This window comes from Tiliqua scincoides, chromosome 6 (assembly GCF_035046505.1).
Source record: "Tiliqua scincoides isolate rTilSci1 chromosome 6, rTilSci1.hap2, whole genome shotgun sequence".
NCBI classification, from domain to species: Eukaryota; Metazoa; Chordata; class Lepidosauria; order Squamata; family Scincidae; genus Tiliqua; species Tiliqua scincoides.
Window position 1 is genome coordinate 10968006 of NC_089826.1, and position 20449 is coordinate 10988454.

General features: G+C 45.7%; 1 pseudogene; it reads left to right on the top strand.

The window, feature by feature from the left end:
* Positions 1-888: 888 nt before the first annotated feature.
* LOC136656255 (5S ribosomal RNA) lies at positions 889-1008 on the top strand (annotated as a pseudogene).
* Positions 1009-20449: the final 19441 nt, after the last annotated feature.

The window sequence follows — 20449 nt, forward strand, 5'->3', positions numbered from 1 at the left end:
ATGCAGCCTCTCTGGCCCCCCAAATTCCTTTGGACAGGAGGTACAACTGGTGGGAGGGCAGCATGGCTGGGGGTGCCATTGCCCTCCCAGATGGACCACCTGTGGTCACTTAACCTCCTGGACCCCCCCCCCCGGTATGCCACTGAAATACACCAAGAGTCCGACCTGTCCACTTCTGCTGAACATCAAGTGAACATCTCCCAGGAACAGCAGCCTCCTGCATATAGCCACACCTCTGAGTGTGACTTGGAAGACATCTGTTAATGAATGTTATACCTGAATATAGGTCGGTAAAAAGGCGATGTTCCTACTGATGTCCTTGGTGGACAAGGATTTCTGCTGAAATTGCAAAAAGTGGGAGTTCGGTGTCATCTGTTTTCAGTATTTCCAGAATGGTTGATTTATTTCACATTATTAATGAACTTTGCAGCAGTCTTACTTGTCAGGCCCACTCTGCAGGGGTCAATAATGAGAGGAAACCTGATGTTAGTGGATCCAGCTTAAGTGATTCTGTCGTGCTAACGATTCAATATATCAGGACAAATGTCAGCTCTTTTCAATATGTTAATTCCTCTGACCTCATCTGCATAAACTACAGTCAATGAAATGCAAGTTCTCCCCTCTTGGGGAGTTAATAGAGATGTTGAAAGGTATTTTTTATTTAATTATTCCTGCTTTAAATAAAAAACTCATAAGCATTAGAAAGGCCTATATGTAAACACGCATATAAAGCAGTAATTATTAACTAACCGCTCTTGGATGCAGCCTATTGCAGGATCACGCGCAGGATCCACTGAAAGCAAATAGCTCTTGTATAAAGCAAGATAAAATATAAGTGACTTCATTTTTGATAAATATTGGAAGAATGCTGCTGGTTCTCCTGGTCTCAATAGCAGCAACTGTTACCCTGAACATGCCTGATCTCATCTGATCTCAGAAGCTAAGCAGGGTCAGGCCTAGTTAGTACTTGGATGGGAGACCGCTTGGGAATACTGGGTGCTGTAGGCTTATACCATGATCTCGGAAGCTAAGCAGGGTCAGGCCTGGTTAGTACTTGGATGGGAGACCGCCTGGGAATACCGGGTGCTGTAGGCTTATACCTTTGAGACTGAAGGTTGCCAACCAACCATTGTGCAATACACCCTCTCTCCCCTTGTTCTTTCAGTACCAGTGTTAAATATATATCTGCCAACAGAGGAAAAAACACTTCTTGTATCTGAAAATGTGTGTTGTGGCTCACAGAAGCTCCTGCTATAAGAAAATGGGATGGTCTTTAAGGTTTTATCAGACTTTAATTCTGCTCATTCTTGATTTGTGGACTCCAGATTCTTCGTGTCTGGGATTAAAGACCCGAGATCTGGTCCTGCTGGACCAGACCAAAGATCCATGACACCCAATATCAAAGCTTCCTACAGATGCCTCCACAAATACAATGTGAATGCAATCAAATGCTCCAGAGCTCATATTTACAAGTGTATTACCTCTGATAGCTGTCTACAGACATCATGGCTAATTGCCAGTGTTAAAATGTTAGCGCTTTCAGCTTTCAAAGGGAGTGAACATAAGAACAACCCTGCCGGATCAGGCCCAGGGCCCATCTGGTCCAGCTTCCTGTATCTCACAGTGGCCCACCAGATGTCTCCGGGAGCACACAAGACCACACTGTGCTGCTACTGCCCCACATCTGGCATTCTATTTATCCTTGCACCCCCCAATGAAGATACCAGATTACACTTGGGTTTAACTTAGGCCACTTTATTAAACACAAGTAACCAATTTTTAAAGCATGAGACCCACTCAACACACTGTCCCTCCTTTACCAGTCTGGGGTAGGTGAAAAAACCCATCCATGGCCAATTCGGATGACAGGAAACTCTTCTGGGTTTTGCAACTCTGTTTCTAGGGCAACTGTCTCTGGCAATGAATAGTCTGTCGCTCTTCCTCCGCTGGCAGAGCCAGAAGCATTTTTTTCAGCTATTCAACTGGTTTGCTCCAAACTCCCAAGGCACACCTGTGGACCTTTCACGGCACACCAATGTGCCACAGCACATCAGTTGAAAATTGCTGGTCTACACCAGGCATCTAGACCAGGGAAATGAAATATCTGTGGGCTTCACTGAATGATTCACAGAGGATATCCAAATGATTATGATACTTTTGCAATGACTGTGTATTGGCAACCTTCAGTCTCGAAAGACTATGGTATCGCGCTCTGAAAGGTGGTTCTGGCACAGCGTCTGTTTTCTGTTGCATGGTGCAGAGTTGTCGATCCGCTTGTCGGTTTTCACCCTAAACCCCACGCACCCCATGAGGTTAACGGACCGTGGCGAGGCAACACCTTACTGGCTGGGGACTGCCCAGCTTAAGGCGGGCGGTAGCTGCCCAATGAGATGCAATGATCTCTCCCACCGTCGGAAGCAGCCCCTGGCGTCATGCTCTACGCCAATCGAGCAAAGACTTATAACCGGTAAACTGCTGCTTCCCGTGTTGTGCCGACGCCGTATGGCGAAGTTGGAGTGTCCTCTCCAGTGCGCGAAGCCTGGGTAAAGAAGGTATGGAGGATAGGCTGTTACCCATGCAGCAAATCCCCCCTCTCCACGTCGCTGGAATGGTCCAATGGAAAGGCAGAAGCCAATACGGTTGGTTCCAGCGGCGTCGCAGGAGTTGCCAGAACGTGACTGTGTTCAGCCATGAACTGCCTAAGGGACTCCGGCTCCTGATTTTGCCTCGAGGTTGACTCCTGAAGCCTTTTCCACAACTGGATGTAGCCACAAGGCAGTGGAGGTTTGAGGTCAGAGTTTCCTTCTCTTAGATGAGCTGCCTTCCTAGGCTGATGAGTCCCATCTACCCAGGTTGCAATGACTAGGTACTCACATAATCCAAGATTCCCCCAATACAAGAACATTAGTAATGGCCACCAGTATAAATTCTCCTTTTAATTACAGCCCCAGTACTTAAATACAGAGCAAGCTGTTCCAGATAGACATAAGCATGCAGGTCAGAATGAAGGGATGTGACCCACCAGCGGGTTGTAAGCTGATTTTTTGTGGGTCACTGCTGGTGCTGGGTGTGGGGCCGCAAAGAATTCTAGGGTGCTACCTGGCCACCGTGGCTGACAAAGTGCTAAAATAAAGTGGCACTACCCAGCTGCCGCGACTCACGAAGTGGGTTTGCTCTAGGCCAGGGGTGCCCAAACCCCGGCCCTGGGGCCACTTGCAGCCGTTGAGCACTCCCAATCCAGCCCTCAGGGAGCCCCCAGTCTCCAATGAGCCTCTGGCCCTCCAGAGACTTGCTGGAGCCCACGCTGGCCTGAAGCAACTGCTCTCAGCCTGATAGCCAACTGTTTGACCTCTCCTGTGAGCTGTGGGACGAGGGCTCCCTCCACTGCTTGCCGTTTCACATCTGTGATGCAGCAGCGGCAGCAAAGGAAAGGTTGGTCTTGCTTTGGGAAAGACTTTTGATAGAGCTATTGCAAGACCATGTAGGCATAGAAGTTCCATTTCTCATTTTTGTAAATTTATTCAAATTTGAAATGTAATTAATTCTTTTTCTTCCTGGTCCCCTACATAGTGTCAGAGAGATGATGTGGCCCTGCTGCCAAAAAGTTTGGACACCCCTACTCTAGGCCCAAGAGCAGCGATTTTCAACCTTTTTCATCTCATGGCACACTGACAAGGCATTAAAATTGTCAAGGCACACCATCAGTCTTTTGACAATTGACAAGGCACACCATGCTGCCAGTAGAGGCTCACATCTTCCATTGGCCCTACTAATAAATGACCTTTCCCAAAAACCTGTGGACCACTTGCGGCACACCAATATGCCATGGCACAGTGGTTGAAAATGACTGCCCTAGAGTCTAGGCCTAGGGCATTCTGGTCAGCCCATCTGAAAAAGGATATCCTGTTGTTGGAAGAGGTACAGAAAAAGAAATCAAAATAATCAAGGCACCAGAACATCTACCCTATGAGGAAGAGCTGAAACATTGCAAAGCGTGGTTGGGAAGAAAAGATAACCAAGGGAAGATGTGAAAGAAGTTTATAAAATTATGAGTGTGTGGATATGGAGAATTTTTCACCAATTCTCACAATACTAGTGCTCAAGGTCACCCAAGAAAACTAATTAACATTAGGTTCAGGACCAACAAAAGCAATTACTTTGTTACTTTGACCAACAAAAGCAATCACTTTGTTACACATTGCATAATGAACTTATGGAACTCACTGCCACAGGATGTGGTGGTGGCCAGTAGCTTAGATTTCATGAAGATGAATCCACAGAGGGAAAGTTTCACCAGTCATGATGGCAAGAGGCAGTATAGCTCTGAATCAACAGGTTACTTCTTCTATATCATGCCTCTGAGCAAATAGCTTGCCTCTGTCGGAAACAGAATACTGGACTAGAGAGAATTTTGCTCTGATCCAGCAAAGTTTTTGTGTGTTTGTTTTGCCGACACATTGTTTATTTTGGTATATTTTATTTGCTTCGGGTGATGACTTACTAGCACTTAACATTATAATAATGTACTGGTACGTTAATTAGCGTCAGAAGAACAGGCAGCCTTTCCCACCCAGTCAGTGCTCAAAGTTTTCCCAGGACAAAATAATGATCCGTTAACTTCTGTGCCTCCCCTCCCCTCCACTTCCTCTGTGTATGAAATCAGTTTGATAGATCCGCAGGAAGAGATTTAGTTGCAGGTGGCAGAGGTCAGTGCATTGTGTATTCAATGTAGTCAATAATAAAGTCAGGACTTATGCTAACAGAATGTTAATAAGGCATCACAAGGACCTTGGAAAGTCATTATGTCTGTTCATTTGCTTCACAATATTGCTTCAAAGAGGCTCTGGAGGCCAAGTACAAGAGGATTAGGGAAACAAGCCCCCCAAACTTGAGGTGGAGGACATCCACCAACATTCCACAAAGGAGGACATGCCCACGACACCCCCATTCTCATACCAAGAACCACAGCCTCAGCACCTTACACAGGTGGGACCTCAGTATCCACGGGGGTTCGGATCTGGAACCACCAGAAGCCAGCCTGGAACCACCCACGGATACTGAAATTCATACATACATACATACATACATACATACATACATACATACATACATACAGAGAGAGAGAGAGAGAGAGAGAGAGAGAGAGAGAGAGAGAGAGAGAGAGACTATATATAGATACTGGATCTATATTTAAATGTTTTTAATGGGAAGAATTGTGATGCATTCTGGGATAACGCTTGGAGGAGCGAAGCACCTCTGTGTGACCTGGAAGTGGGTCTTTCAGACCTAAAAATAGCTGTAGAGGCTGGGAAATGGCACTGTGTGAAGGTAAAAAATGTGATTTGGGTTCTTTCTTTCTTCTTGTTAAAGGCATTTAAATGTGGGTCCCAGCATCTGCTGGCATCCCTGGTGAGCAGAGATGTAACTAGGGTGGAGCCTGAGGGGCACTTGCCCCAGGCGCTACGCCAAGAGACCCCTCAGGCTTTGCCCTAGTTATGGAGGAGTTGCTGGTGGCTTTGCGTCCCCATTTCTTCTCCTTCAAGGGGAACCTCCACAAGAGAAGGGGGTGTGAAGCCGCCGCAGCGAGTGCTTCCTCCTCCGGGAAGAACCTGGAAGTGATATCACGACATGACATGATGTTGCAACATTACTGCTCCAGGTGCTGGGGCAGTGCGTTACGCCTCCGGCGGTGAGTCAAATCTGCAGTTCCAGATTCATGGATACTAAGGTCCCACTGTGCATTGCCAAAGCCTCTACACCACCTCCAGCATACACCACCTTCATTTTTTCTTCCTCCAACTGTCTGCCTTCCACCTATTTGAGAGCCAGAAGGTTATTTATTCTTCTTTTGAAAGATGTTCTACAAAAGCATAATTCTCCTAAGTTTTCTACAGCTCCAAATATACCTCGATATTGCATAGCACGGTGTCTTAGAAGTCACTGACATTTAAGACGATGCATCCAGGCCTCCTCTGAGACTGAAGTTCTTGAGATGCAAAGCAACTCACACCAAGTCATTCCCAGAGACAAAAAGATAGAGACAAAATAGAAATCGTGACCTAACAAGGACCAGCAAAGGGACTGCTTCTGATGACTGGAGACAGTTGGGCCGTATGAGAATGATTAATGACAAGGTTCAAGCTATGAGCAACAGTTCATTATAAAAATGATGCCTATATTGATGTGCTAAAGCAGGGGTAGGCCACCTACAGCCCACAAACTGCACCAGCCCCACCACCCAAAATCATCTGGCCCGTAGTCCCAAAAAGATACATCCACACAGCCTTCTGTGGTCCTAAAAAAGTATTCAAGGTTGCAGTTCTACCTCTGTAAGTCTTACGGTGTAAGCAGACCAAGGGCAGAAGCTTCCTTTAAACATCATTCTCTGTCTGAGCATGTCTCTCTATACCTTGCCCATCGCTTTTTTCCTAGCTGCATGGCCTAATTCACATATGCATATCAAACGCACATGCGTTCTTACGATTGACAGGCCCGATGTCTGGCCCCTACATGGGAGGAGGTTGCTGACCCCTGTTCTAAAGGAAATAAAATCACTTTATTAGAGGAGTATCACCTGTGGCATCTGTTAGTGGCAACCATGATGCACCAAGAACATGAGAATAAGGCTGAAAATGGCCAAGCTTGGAGTGGCACCACTAGCCTTGATCTAGGCTAATGTATGCTGCCTTTTCAGTGCCCGTAAGGTGGCCTTTCAGATTAATTTATAGCAAATGTCTATACAATGAATGTGGGAGGCAAATAGGTCTGCCATAAATCTGAGAGAATAAGCTCAACTCTCTTATGCTTTTCTGGCTGAAACGGTGGGCAAGATGCCTGTGTTTTCAATATAATTCTGTTTGAGGGAGCCGAGAAATCAGTAGGCAACATGTGAGTCTTGAAGGAACATTCCCCAGTATTTACACTGGAAAGAACTTGGAACTTGGTTAATGGAGCGTGGCATTCCTCTATTGCGCAGGTGCCAGATGGCACTCAGGACAACTTTTCAAATTGGTCAGCTCTCTGAAACAATGGTAGGTGTCAGCCTTCTACGAAATGCATAAAATTTCATTTGGGAGGTTGTTTTGAAGCACAGCTTATCTCTCATAACAAGGACATACGTGTGTGTGTGTGTGTGTGTGTGTGCGCGCGCGCGTGCGCAAAAGTGCCTTCTTGTCCTCGCCCCCCCCCCGACCTGTGTTTCAGACAAGTCAAGTCTGGAAACCTTTATTGGCATTTAAAAGAAACAAACGGCAAACGGGTACACAAAACAGTATAACAACTGTTATAGGAAAGGCTACGGCGTTTGGGCCTCTTCAGCCTAGAAAAGAGACGCCTGAGGGGGGACATGACTGAGACATACAAAATTATGCAGGGGATGGACGGAGTGGATAGGGAGATGCTCTTTACACTCTCACATAATACCAGAACCAGGGGACATCCACTAAAATTGAGTGTTGGGCGGGTTAGGTCAGACAAAAGAAAATATTTCTTTACTCAGCGTGTGGTTGGTCTGTGGAACTCCTTGCCACAGGATGTGGTGCTGGCGTCTAGCCTAGATGCCTTTAAAAGGGGATTGGACAAGTTTCTGGAGGAAAAATTCATTATGGGGTACAAGCCATGATATGTATGCACAACCTCCTGATTTTAGAAATGGGTTATGTCAGAATGCCAGATGCAAGGGAGGGCACCAGGATGAGGTCTCTTGTTATCTGGTGTGCTCCCTGGGGCATTTGGTGGGCCGCTGTGAGATACAGGAAGCTGGACTAGATGGGCCTATGGCCTGATCCAGTGGGGCTGTTCTTATGTTCTTAACAAAGCCAGCGCTTGACTATATACCAAGAGAAAAAGAAAAATCACAACAGGAGATAAACAGGGAGAAAATGAAACTATATAGATCAAGAAGGGAATTTTAACTTTGAAACAGCGGAAAGATAGTCTGCTACAACATTAGTGATAGTCACAGAGCTATCACTTGATAAGATAGGTAGAGGGTCAGGAGAAGAACCATAAAGAAGATAAACCGTAAAGAAGATAGCATAGGGATATCAGGAGAGTGTCACGAAGGGAATAGTGAGCTGGGCAATGAAACAAAATGTGGTCCATTGTATCCGGTTCAAGAGAACAAAAAGGGCATAGTCTGCAATCGTGAGGGATCTTGGAAAATCTGCCGGAGTGAACGGCTGAAGGAAAAATGTTAAATCTCGCTAACATACACGCTCTCCTCTTAATGGGATCGGTTCACATACTAAAATAATTAAGAAAACAACCACGTGAAGGGAGAAGACCAAAGAACTGAGGGGAGCAGGTTGGGTTAAGATTAGAAAAAAGTTGAATAGATTCGAGTCCCCAAAGTTTAGCTTTAATAATTGAATGGGCCAGTTTCATATGCAATTATTAGTATCTTTGTACCTTCCAAGCCTCACTTGCTGTTTTTGAGTATCGCTCATTAAATCCTTTGTACAGCTGATTATTAACAGCCTGGTCCTATACCAGCAGATCCCAATGCCTTCCAGTGTACCACGTGGTCCTCCAGGGTCCTGCATGGTCCATCATCCTGGCAGACTCCCTGTCACTCTGCGGAATGCTATCACTGGTGCAAAGGCTGGAAGGCCTCAAGCCAGCAGTGGTGTTGTGTAGATTGACTGTTGGCCCAGTCACGGTGGCAATGGTAGCAGATTGGGATGAAGATTGGGCAGGAGGTCTGGTCTAGAGGGTAGAGCCTCCATTTGCCTGAAGATTAACATCCACAAGGTCGCCAGTTCGAGGCCACCGGCACCGTGCGACCTTGAAGCAGCTGGCAAGCTGCAGCTGAGCTGTTCCATCTGCTCGGAGCGTGGGAGGATGGAGGCCAGAATGTTAAACCAGATCGGAGTGTAACATCTTGAATGTGGTGGTTCTTGAAAGAGAGAACCTTCTTTCAATTTGTAAAAATCCCTGCGTGGATTTAATAAGCCTGCCTGTGTAAACCGCCTTGAATAAAGTCTTGAATAAAGACCAAGAAAGGCGGTATATAAATACTGTATATTATTATTATTATTATCAGACTGGGTGGATTGAGGGCAGGACAGGTGTGGATCTTAGCAGCACTGACGCCTGCCAGATCCAGAACCCATTCTGGCACAGACATGGCCTCTTTGGCCAAACTGACAGATCTACACCAGCAAAAGAGCTGGTGTAGAATTTAGCAGGCCTATGGGGACCACAGAGAGGCTGGAGAGGTAAAGTAAAAAATTTCTTTGCTTACCTCTTCTGGATGGCCTCGTCCCCAGCTGGCACTCAGGGTGCAGCAGCTGCTGTTCCAGGATAGGATTGGGCCATTAATCTGTATATGTCGAAGATACCATCTTTTTCCATAATAAGTTGTTTTGCCTGGATATGGAGAATGGTGCATCCGATGAAATGTGTGCATGAAGAGAGACCATTAACGATATTGATCAGAAAACTGATTAGCTTTATGACCTTCTGGAATTTAAATTTTCAAAATAGTGCACAACGGAATATACCGTTTTCACTTTTGTAAATGTTTTAGCACAGTGGATTGTCATGTTTGCTACGCACCATATTGCTGAGATGCATCCTCTTGAAATATAAATAATTTAAAATAAAACATATATCAAGAAGGCGGCTATCCTCAGTTTACTGCCTGGCATCTATGTTGGGATTCACAGTCGCAGGCTGCCCCCTAATCACCAATCGGGGAGGAGGGGTGGCCCGGTTTGCAAGAAGCAGGCACTGGGAACATCTCAGGTTTTATTTTAATATGTACAATTATGTGCATTTTCAACCAAGTTTCCATTGCAGAGATTTACTGCCTCTTCCTGCACAGCCCTATGCCAAATGCAGACTGCATAATCAGGGAATGAAAATGGAGAACATAGTTTAAGTTTATGTAATGCAATTAAAACATGAAAGGGGAAAGGAAGGCATTTGGCTTTCAGAGACTTTTCTGATTCTCTCCAGCAGACGTGAGCAAAGGGGATGTCTTGAAATAAGAACACGGACACTTATCAGACTCCAGTGCAAAGGCTTCTGCTGGTTGTGCTGTCATTCAGTTTTTGACCCTTACTCTTTATTGTAACTTTTGGGTACATTTGTATGGGAGCAAAATGAGAGCCAGAATACATATGAGAGCCAGGGCAGTGTAGTGGTTTGGGAGGTGGACTTAGAACTAGAAGATCCAGGTTCAAATTCCCCCTCAACCATGAAGCTTCCTGGGTGGTTTTCAACCAGTCACTTTCTTGTAGCTTCACCTACCTCACAGGGTTGTTGTGAGGACAAAAAGAAGGGAGCAGCTGTGCACGCTGCCCTGAGCTCTTTCAAGGTAGGGCGGTATAAAAAGGCAAAAAATAAATTATGTCTAAATGCTATCATGTTTTGTTTTGTTTTTTAATCTGCTACCAAAAGCTATTTGCAAAACCTGTATTAGGGGTTGGCATCATCAGGTGGCTGCCAAGGGCCCAGGACCTTCAGTTGGAGCTACTGCCAATCTCTCAAAATCACCACTGCATCCACAACCCTTGTGTGGTGGCAGTGGAGTCTCCTGGTTAAGAGTCTCTCTGTTGCCTTCCCTATCCTCTCCTCTCCTCTCCTCTCTCCCATCCCATCTTTAAATATATCCCCTTGATTCCCCCAGAGGCACTATTTGCAAATAGGGAGGGAGAATGTAGAGAGTTGCACTGTCATCACCTTTTCTCTCCCATCCCATTCACCAAGGTAAGCCCTACCATAAACCTTTGAGAGATTCACCCCAATAGGAGGGTACCACAGAGGACAGTTAGTTGAGCAGGTCCTGAATATAAGCGTAGAATCATGTGGGCAGGTTTCACAACCATACTGTGATACCCAGATGTTAAAGAGATGTGCAGATGCAGCAGAGCACATAATTATAGCTTGCACCAGTGTAGCAACAGCACTGGATCAGACAAGTGTGGCCTCTCTCTCTGACAACGTGAGCACGCCAGGTGACAATGTCAATTGCCCAACCCACATGATAGCCTGTGTAGAGAAGTGACTGCTATGCGGTGAGAACAACCCATAAGGATGCAGCACCCACAGCACTTGGATTAATTGAATATTTTGATTGACTAAAAAGGTGCCACTGATTAACTAGGTAGCAAATACTTAATGATATAAAACGCTCAAGTTGCATGAAGCAGAGCTGGTGGTCGGCATTAGATGACATTTATGTGCTCCAAACTCTATTCGTCTAACTCATTGCCCATTGGCATTGACTTCCACCATGCCACAATTTCCTGCATTGTCATTAAACAGTATATGGCTGTGTTTCTCAAACTGTGGGTCGCAAGCCAATATTAGGTGGGTCCCCATTCATTTCAATGTGGATTTTATTTTTCATATATTAGACTTGATGCATATATTAGACGTGACTGCAGTTAGGAAAATGCTACAGATCTGTACTTTTAGTACTATATGTCTATGCTTTTCACAATGATAGTCATTGGTGCTTACTCCTGGGTAAGTGTGGATAGGATTGCAGCCTTTGGAATGTTTAGGAATTTTTAAAAAAACAGATCAGCAACTGCTTGGGAGGGTTAGAAGGGTTCTTCTTTATTTTAAATAAATAGATATTTAAATGTATACTTTTTGTAAAATTTACTTGATTGGTTTGATTTTGTCATATAGGGGTTGTTATAATTTTTCCTGACTGATGATGTCATTTCCGGCCATGACATCACTGCCAGGTTTCTGGTGGGTCCCAACAGGTTGTCATTCTGAAAAGCGGGACCCGCTGCTAAAAAAAGTTTGAGAACTATTGGTATATGGCATGTGAGTGCAAGTACTCCCTATGAAAAACTCAAAAACAGGCTTGAAATAGACTGCTTTTCAAAACATTTTTTTAAAATAAAAATGCTGCTTCTACAAGGTTATTAACTGCCTTATTGAAATCAATATTTATATAATGAAGTTTGAAGAAATTCTGACCAAGGTAGATACAGCAAATTCTAAGATGGCCGGGGGGAGGGGGAGAGCAAAAAGGTGAGGGAGTGTATGCCAATGGGTGTATAGAAGGTTTGTGCTAGACCTGGAGAGCCCAGATACTTCAAGTCAACTGTTCTGGTACCTGTAATGCTGATCCCTGGAGCTTCAGCATTTCAAAGAGGCTGTAGGGCCTTTGATAGCAGCTGCTGTGAGATGAAGAATATACATGAACACCAAACCCACAGCTGGAGGGCCTCAGAAACCTCTGGGAGGTTCTGAAAGATACTTCCAGTTTGAGTGCCCTTCCCCCCGCCCCCAGATTTCACCCCAGATTTCTGCTGAATTTGATACTGCAGGGGTTCTGGAATGCAGCAACTGTTACCCTGCACATCGCTGATCTTAGAAGCTAAGCAGGGTCAGGCTTGGTTAGTATTTGGATGAGAGACCACTTGGGAATACCGGGTGCTGTAAGCTTATACCATAGTCTTTCGAGACTGAAGGTTGCCAACCATTTTTCTGGAATGGATCCCCTGCAGATACTGAGGGCCCACTGTATTCCAAAGCATGTCTTGCTGTACAACAACCCTGTAAAGTAGACAAGGATTATTTGTCCCACATTGCAGCTGAGGGACTGAGGCTGGGGGAAAAAAAATGGCTCATCTAAAGGTTACTTAGTGAGGACAAGTGAGATTTGAACCAGGGAGTTCATGATTCACACAGCTCTCTTCACCACTACACTTGCACCAGTTCTTTACGGGCTTTCTTAGTCTGGCCCTAAAAGTAGAGCTATGGATCAGGAGGTCCTTAACTGAATCTTGCCTCTGTCATTAAACTCACTAGGTGGCGAGTCTGTCTCCGCCCGCTTCTGTTCTACCATATTGGAAGAAAATACGCTGGCCTACCTTACAGTGCTGGTGTAAGGATTACCACAAATTGGTGTGTGAAAAGCACAACATGACTGCCAAGGTTTGTTTCTACCAGAAGATCTCAGATGTGCAATGAAAATATAATGTGAAGAGGCCCGCAGAGCATCTGCAAAGATATATGCCTGCAGCTCTTTTCCGCTTTTACAAAATGAAGGTTCCAGAATACTCTAGTGTGGTCCATCTTTTAAAATTAAGACAAAGGACAAAACTTCCAGCAGTGCACTTGTGTTTTTCTGAGCAGCTCAGGAGAGTAGGCAGAGGTTTTTAATCCCAGGATCCATTTATAAGGGCTCGAATCCATACATATGTACAAATGATGAATTAAGTGGATCAATTTTACCTTATGTGTATTCATCACCATACCATTCATTAGCTGAACAAAGAAAATAGCTTCAACGCTTCAGATCAAGAGTCTATCAGGGTTTGGCAAGACAAAAGAATCAGACTTGAAGTGCATTAGACAGCTTTGTGGGAGTCCATACTCCAGAATGACCTTGATAATCTCCTTGTGAAGTACTATTGTATTAGTATTCAACAACAGAGATGACCACCACCTGTATTCTTGTGGTGTCTATATATTTTTTCCAGACACTAATCCATGGGATGGAACAATCCAGCTAGGACTAAGTTTATTTCTTTGCAGAATTATGCAGCACCTCTCAATAGATATATTTTATATTTTGCATTTAGCAAAAATGAAAAAGACTTGGAAAATAAAAAAGTCTTCATCTAGCATAGGAATGACATCATGACCTGGGGGCAGAGGGAAGGTGCAGCAGAAGCAGACCAAGATAAGCAGCAATGGTGTCAATAGGCGGGGCGGGGGGGGCAGTCCGCCCCCATGTGCAAGGCTCAAAGGGGCACATCACCACACCACCGGATCCTTCCTTTGGCAATCTTTGGAGTACTTCAGACCCTCCTCCCATGCTCTCACCATGGATCATGTTTTAACGACTCACTGGCAAGACCTTATGGTGGCTGGCCCAAATCGCAAAAAAAAAGAGGTAGATTATTTGCATTTAAATAAATTTGAGAGCCTGGAAAGTTGGGGTGACATGATTGTGTCATCCACAAACTTCCAGAGCACCGAGCTCCAGGTAAGTGCTCTGTCTTGGGTGCAATTTGTGGTAGAGACAGATGGATGAATCTTCAAAAATGTCCTAGCAAGGCAGTGTGGTTGCTGACAACAAGAGTATAAGAACTGGGTGAACCAGTCCAGTAACATGTGAAAAAGGCCCCAATACACCTCTGGTTGTGGGTTAGATGGCCCAGTGTTCTACCTCAGTACAAGTGTCATATCCTTGACAGCAACAACCCAAGTTGCCTTTCCACTCTCTATAATCTCTCTAATACATCCCTTTTTAGGTGAGTTCTCGCCTTCCCTAGAAGCTACACCCCAGTGGCATAGTGGGGGTACAAAGCACTAGGTTTTGCAAGGATCCTCACCGCAGAATGCAAGAGACCCCTCCCTCTCCCCTTTGGAGCCATTCCGGGTGGGGGCAGCAAACGCTTGCATTCGGGAAGGGTCCGCTTACACATTGCAATGAGGCTCCCTGCAAAACTTAGTGCTTTTCACCCCTTCTAGCTATGCCACTGCTACACCCCTAACCCCAAACCCCAGTTTGCTGAATTGGCAATAAAACAAAATGTGGAGGTGGAAGAGGTTTTTTTTTTTCTTTTTTCCTTTTTTGTACAAAGAACAGACATTACTCCCTTTTGACAAGAGACAAATGTTTCATTCAAATGCAGCATTTTCGCATATTGGAAACGGTAATGAATTCCTCTGCACCTCTCTGCCTAGTTCACAATGTCAGCCCCGGGCATTGTGGAACCTCCAGCTTCCCTTACAAAATTAAATTTAATGTTACACCCTCCAATGGAATGGTGCATAAATCAAGCGTTTGATTTGCATGGACTCTTCGTGAACAACCCCGATCTGGGCAAACATAAACCCTGCCTTGAATATTATGTCAGGGAACACGAACAAAGCAATCGGAGGCTGCCAATAAAAGCTTAGTACCCAGTGTAATTCATGCTGGTATTACCATTGCTCTCGTGTCAAGCCGGTTATTAAAATTCTTGTTTTTGCCTCCTTTTTCATTTCAAAGGAAAATGTTTTCCCTGACCTTCTCGTAGGCTGAAAAAAACCAGTGCCCACCCGTACTATTTATACACTGGTGTCTGTTAAGGGGAGTTGAGAGAGAATTGTTTCTTCTGTATATGTAGCAGGCCTACAAAATTCATTGGAAACACTTTACTGGCTTGAAGGCTGCAAGGTGGTGGGCCACAGTCTCACTGAGACGCACGGCGCAATATCCAGGACATCTGAAAAGCAACTTCTGACAGGCGGCTGGAAAACAGGAGCAATCAAGGATTTCTTTCTATGTGGATCTCATACCTATTTTGGAAATCTGATGCCCTCTGTAGGTCTATCACATTCCTCAATGTCTAGGGTAAGCCAGTACTGTAGCTGGGGTGGGGTCACCCCAGCACTTACTTTTCTAGTGGCTATCTGCTGGTGTTCTTTTGCATCCTTTTAGATTTTGAACCCTTTTGGGACAGGGAGCCATTAGTTGTTTGTTTGATTTTCTCTGTAAACCGCTTTGTGAACTTTCTGTTGAAAAGCGGTATGGCATCACTAGGGTTTGCATCACCTGGTAAGGGGGGGGCCACTGCGTTATGATGGACCTCCTCCCATGCAGCGGGCGTTGCAATGCCCCAGATGATGGGCATGGTGATTGCCTGCCCTTTCAGCTCAACTGGATCTACAAGAAGGGGAGACAGCCCTGAAGGAAGCACAAGCACATACATGTATTCCGTAGTTTCCTGTGTAGCAACATGTGTACAAGGTGTGCTAGTCAGTTCCAGTAATCTGACACTTCTTCCCACAGCTGCTTTGGACAGCACATAATTTGGGTTGGGTTATTCCCCTTTTAAGGAGCACAGGGGGTGTGAAATGGGGTAAACCTGTAGTGGAGTGACAGGGAGTTATGGTGGCATGTTTCTTCTACCCTGGGTCTGACCGTGGTGCTTTCTGTTTTCTCCTATAAATAGCAGGGGGGAGGGTGATTGGGGCTGGAACTGCACTAGGACCAGTGTTCTTTAGGCCAACTACCCACAACTGCACTCCCCCCCCCACTGCACTCTCCTCCCAGCACATCATTTAAAATAAATTGCAGACAAAACAGGCCAAATTATCGGCTCCTTGCAACATGTGAGTCAAAAATGTACATGAGTTTTGGGCTAGAAATGGGAGAAGCTGGGTAGAAAAACATTTCACATTTTCTAGGTTTCCTGCAAAATTTCACAGGCTCCCTGAAACACAGGGAGGGATTTGCAGGCTTTTTCCATATGAATTATTTCTCAGGTGATCTGAAAATACTCCATATAATTCCGACACAATTAATTGAGCTTTCTCTGTGTTACGAAACTTATTTCCTCTTAAATCTTAGATGTACAATCTGGAAACCAGCCAGTTCTACCATTATTTTAGAAAATTGTTCATATCTTGCAAATGGTTTTGGAAAGGATTCGTGTAAGTATCATTCAATAGTATTTTTAAATAATAATTTTTTTCCTCTGTGCAACGAATGCATTAAGCAGCCACTCACTGTAGTGGATGCTCTTATTTTGAGCATGGTATTAATATGAATATTTCTGAGCTGCATTTCAGATAGTTGAAAGAAATGTCTTCGGCACAACTCTTTGACCTATTCTATGCATGAGATCTCAAGAATGAGATCTCAAGAATGAGAATGAGATACACAAACCTCCTCGGTCCACAGAATGGCTTCCCCACAGTGGCATAGCTAGAGGGGGTGCAAAGCACTAAGTTTTGCAGGGAGCCTCACCATTGGGTGAGCAAGTGATGCCCACCCCTTCCCCTTCAGAGCCATTCACATCCGTTTTGCTCCCACCACCAGGAATGGCTCTGAAGGTGAGGGGCTGTTTGTATGCCATGGTGAGGCTTCCAGCAAAACTTAGTGCTTTACATCCTCTCTAGCTACGCCACTGCTTCTCCATCATTTGCAATGGAGGGCTATGGTTGGCAACCTTCAGTCTCGAAAGACTATGGTATAAGCCTACAGCACCCGGTATTCCCAGGCAGTCTCCCATCCAAGTACTAACCAGGCCTGACCCTGCTTAGCTTCTGAGATCAGACAAGATATGCCAGAAAGTGCTGGCCAAGAGAGGTCAGAGAGGTAAGATTCCTTTGCATATGATTCCTCTGGATATATCCTCCATTAAAACGAAGCATGCAAGAGAGTTCCATGCATATGCAAGTACTATGAATTACGCCATGAATATGTGCATCGGTGTAGCTAGGGGAGGACAGGGCATTATGTTTTGCAGGGAGCCTCCCCTCAGCGTGCAAGTGGCCCTTCCCCTTGGGAGCCATTTGCCTTCATTTTGCCCCCCCCCGTCCAAATGGTTCCAAAGGGGAGGGGAGGAGCCACGTGCATACTGCAGTGAGGCTCCCTGCAAAACTTAGTGCCCTGCCCTCCCTCTAGCTACGCCAGTGAGTATGTGTGTGTATATTTTGTAGAGTTCAGAGAATCTGAACACCTTTTCAGGATAATATGATATGGGCAAGCCAATCCTACCTAACTCCCTGTGCGCCAATGCAGCTGTACCAATGGGAACTTGCGAGCCTCGAAGGCGTCCTTGAGGTAGGGGGAGACCCTGGGGTCTACTGTGACCCATGGCAGCTATATAGCTTGCACATGTGTGGACCTGGGAAGGCAGATCAAGGCCGGGAAAGGGGCAATGACAGCAGCAGCAGTGCTACCACCTGTACCACCCCCTTCCCAGCCTTGATCCACCCTTCCCCCTGCCCTGATCTCTGTCCCATTCTTCCCCTACTCCATTCTGCCTACCAGTGATGTAGGCACTTGAATCCTGCAAGTTGCTCCCAAGTCGAACTTAAGTCCTGTCAATCAAAGACTTGGAATTGACATGGGATCAAGAGGCAGTGATTCACAACTTGACTCAGGATCTGAAGCCATTTTCATGTCCGAGCCTCTGTGTGCCTGTGTTCTTGCTTACTTTTTTCCTGTGCTTCCACAGAACACTGCAAGACCTCCTGGGCAACCAGAAGCGAGCATGATCACCTGGGCAAGGCAGGCAGGCACTTCTAGCCTTGCCAGGGTGATCATGCGGCTACTGGTGGCTCCAGGCTGCACTTTGAGTGTAGTGATTAGCTGGGTGGTGGGGAGCAGGGGAAGTGCCTGCCATCAGGGGGTGTTTCCAACTTCCCTCCACACACCCCACCACCACCTCCTTTTTTCTTTACATTTGTCTCAGAGACTTGAGGCTCCAGAGACTCGGACTCGAGACTTGACTTGAGAATTTGAGAAAGGACTTGCGACTCAACTTGAGACTTGACTCGTGTCTTGGGATTTGGGACCTGATCAATGCCACCAACCCCACTCTTTTTTACATAGAGGACAAAAGTAAAGGTCTGAAACAGGTAGCCCCTGAATCATCTGCCTTTGTGGCAATACATCAACTCTCAGTGTCCTGTGGATGGCATTGTACCTCTTTTTCCAACACACAGGATACAACTGGCTGGAGTAGTACTTTTAAGGGCTGATTATGTGAACCGGCCCCATGAGGCTTCTTATTAAACTTCTGTGTCTGAGGTGAGTTCGTGTCTTCCATTTTAGGTCTCCATGACATGCTTTAGAGACAAAGATTAAAACTTTAGATTCTTCAGAAATTAAAGCTTGATCAAAGATTCTAGCGACGCAGTCCATGTCAAATTCTTATGGTCGTCGTGATTAAGAGAGGACGTGAAGGGTGACCCCTGTTCTTGATTGAATCTGTAATAAATAATGAGGGTGGTGGGAGCCTGTTCTAATCAAAAGGGGTGAAAATTGCAGCTTAAGAAGGGAACATGAAAAATCAAGTTTCTTTTTTTTTTAATCTGCTATCCAATACCATAAGCCTTTTACTGGCGCACCCCCCCCCCCAAATAAATGCACCAGACTATGGTTTGGGTTTAAAACTGGGCCATTTTATTGATCATTAAGTTACAGCAGGGTGACTGGGTAGTTGACTAAATTCCCAGTCCTAAGTTGTGCAGGGTCATTAATAGGGGGAAAGGAACCTAGCCGTTTACCTCCCCTAAGGTCAAAGGGCAAAACCGTCCGACTGGAGGCTGTCACCAGACCTGCAGCCTAGGACAACCTGTCAACATCACCCAAATGGTTAAAACAGCAGGTGGCCCGCAGGTCAAGCCTTGCCAGGTGCGCCAGTCCAGTCAAAGGGGCTTGCCAGCCAGCCTCTTCGAGCCGGGAAAGCATCATTTGAGTGGTACAGGCTCACCCCTTGACCTTGCTGTCTTAGATGGACACCGGAGTGTGTCTACCTACCCTGACCCTGCACGCTTCACACCACAAGGGAGGACAGCCTACTGCTTGTCCTTCCCGTCCCCACTAAAAATGAATTGCTTCAAACCCTGCTGTAAATCAGTCAAGAAGATGTCATAGCCCAGCGGGGAAAGATGAACCCTGCAGCCGCCCAACTCCAGCCTACTTGTCCCACCCCCAACAGCAGGAGGACCAATGGGGGACAAAGCCCCAGCCTGTCTGCATCAGGTGGGGGGGCGGGGTAACCACTGTTAGCGCTGAAGGCGCTAACGGTCATTTCTTATATAAGCAAGGCTGTGTAGGAAGACTGAAATTTACTTCAAATCTCCTCTACATCATCTATATAAGGGTGATTTCCTGGCAATATTTAGGCATTAAAAAGCAGCCCTTAGTACTGGTGTTAGATACGGTGCCCTTGCAATCCCCCTGGAGGCCTCAGAATCCATCACCTCCATCACTCCTTCTCCACCTCTCTGGCTATACTGGCACTCTCATGGGACTTGAGCTATTGGTCATTTCTTTGATCCTCCCCATTCCGTCCATTAATAGCTTGGCATCCTATGCAAGCAGTTAGCTGTGGGCATGTCTCATAAGACGTTGGGCACTCTTAAGAAACCCACTGGTAACATTGCTGGCGTGCCTGATTCTGGCATGCCTGACCCATACCTGAGTCAAAAAGATTTGGGAATTTTGGGGGGGGGTCAAAATGATTTGGCAATTTGGGGGGGGGATGAGTCAGCAAAGGGTGGCCATTAAGACTCATGCACGAGTTGAGTCAAAGGGGGCTGGGGCTAGACTCAAGTCCCGCCATGGTGCCAAGTTCCCATACCTGGAGATTAACCCTTCTCACACCACACTCCTGATAATAGTTGTCCCTCCCCTGAAGTTCTTACTTGTTCTGGGAGAGAAACTGATATAGGCGCTTCGTCTAGTCAGGTATGTACACTTTAGCAAATTTACTCTAATGTTAATACAGCGTTATGGCATAGAGCCAGCTATGAGTTCTTTTTTTCCTTTGTGGAATTGCTTGAGGTAACAACTCTATTTTTGCTCTCCTCATACCACATACCAATTTTAGCTGCAAAGTGACTCCATGAAATAAGGACAGAAAATTCTTGCCCAGCTGGCTCTCTGCTCTCCTTCTATTTAATCATGAAGAATAATGAATCAGAGACAATTGTAGTGGTAAAATCCAAATGTAGATATTTGCTG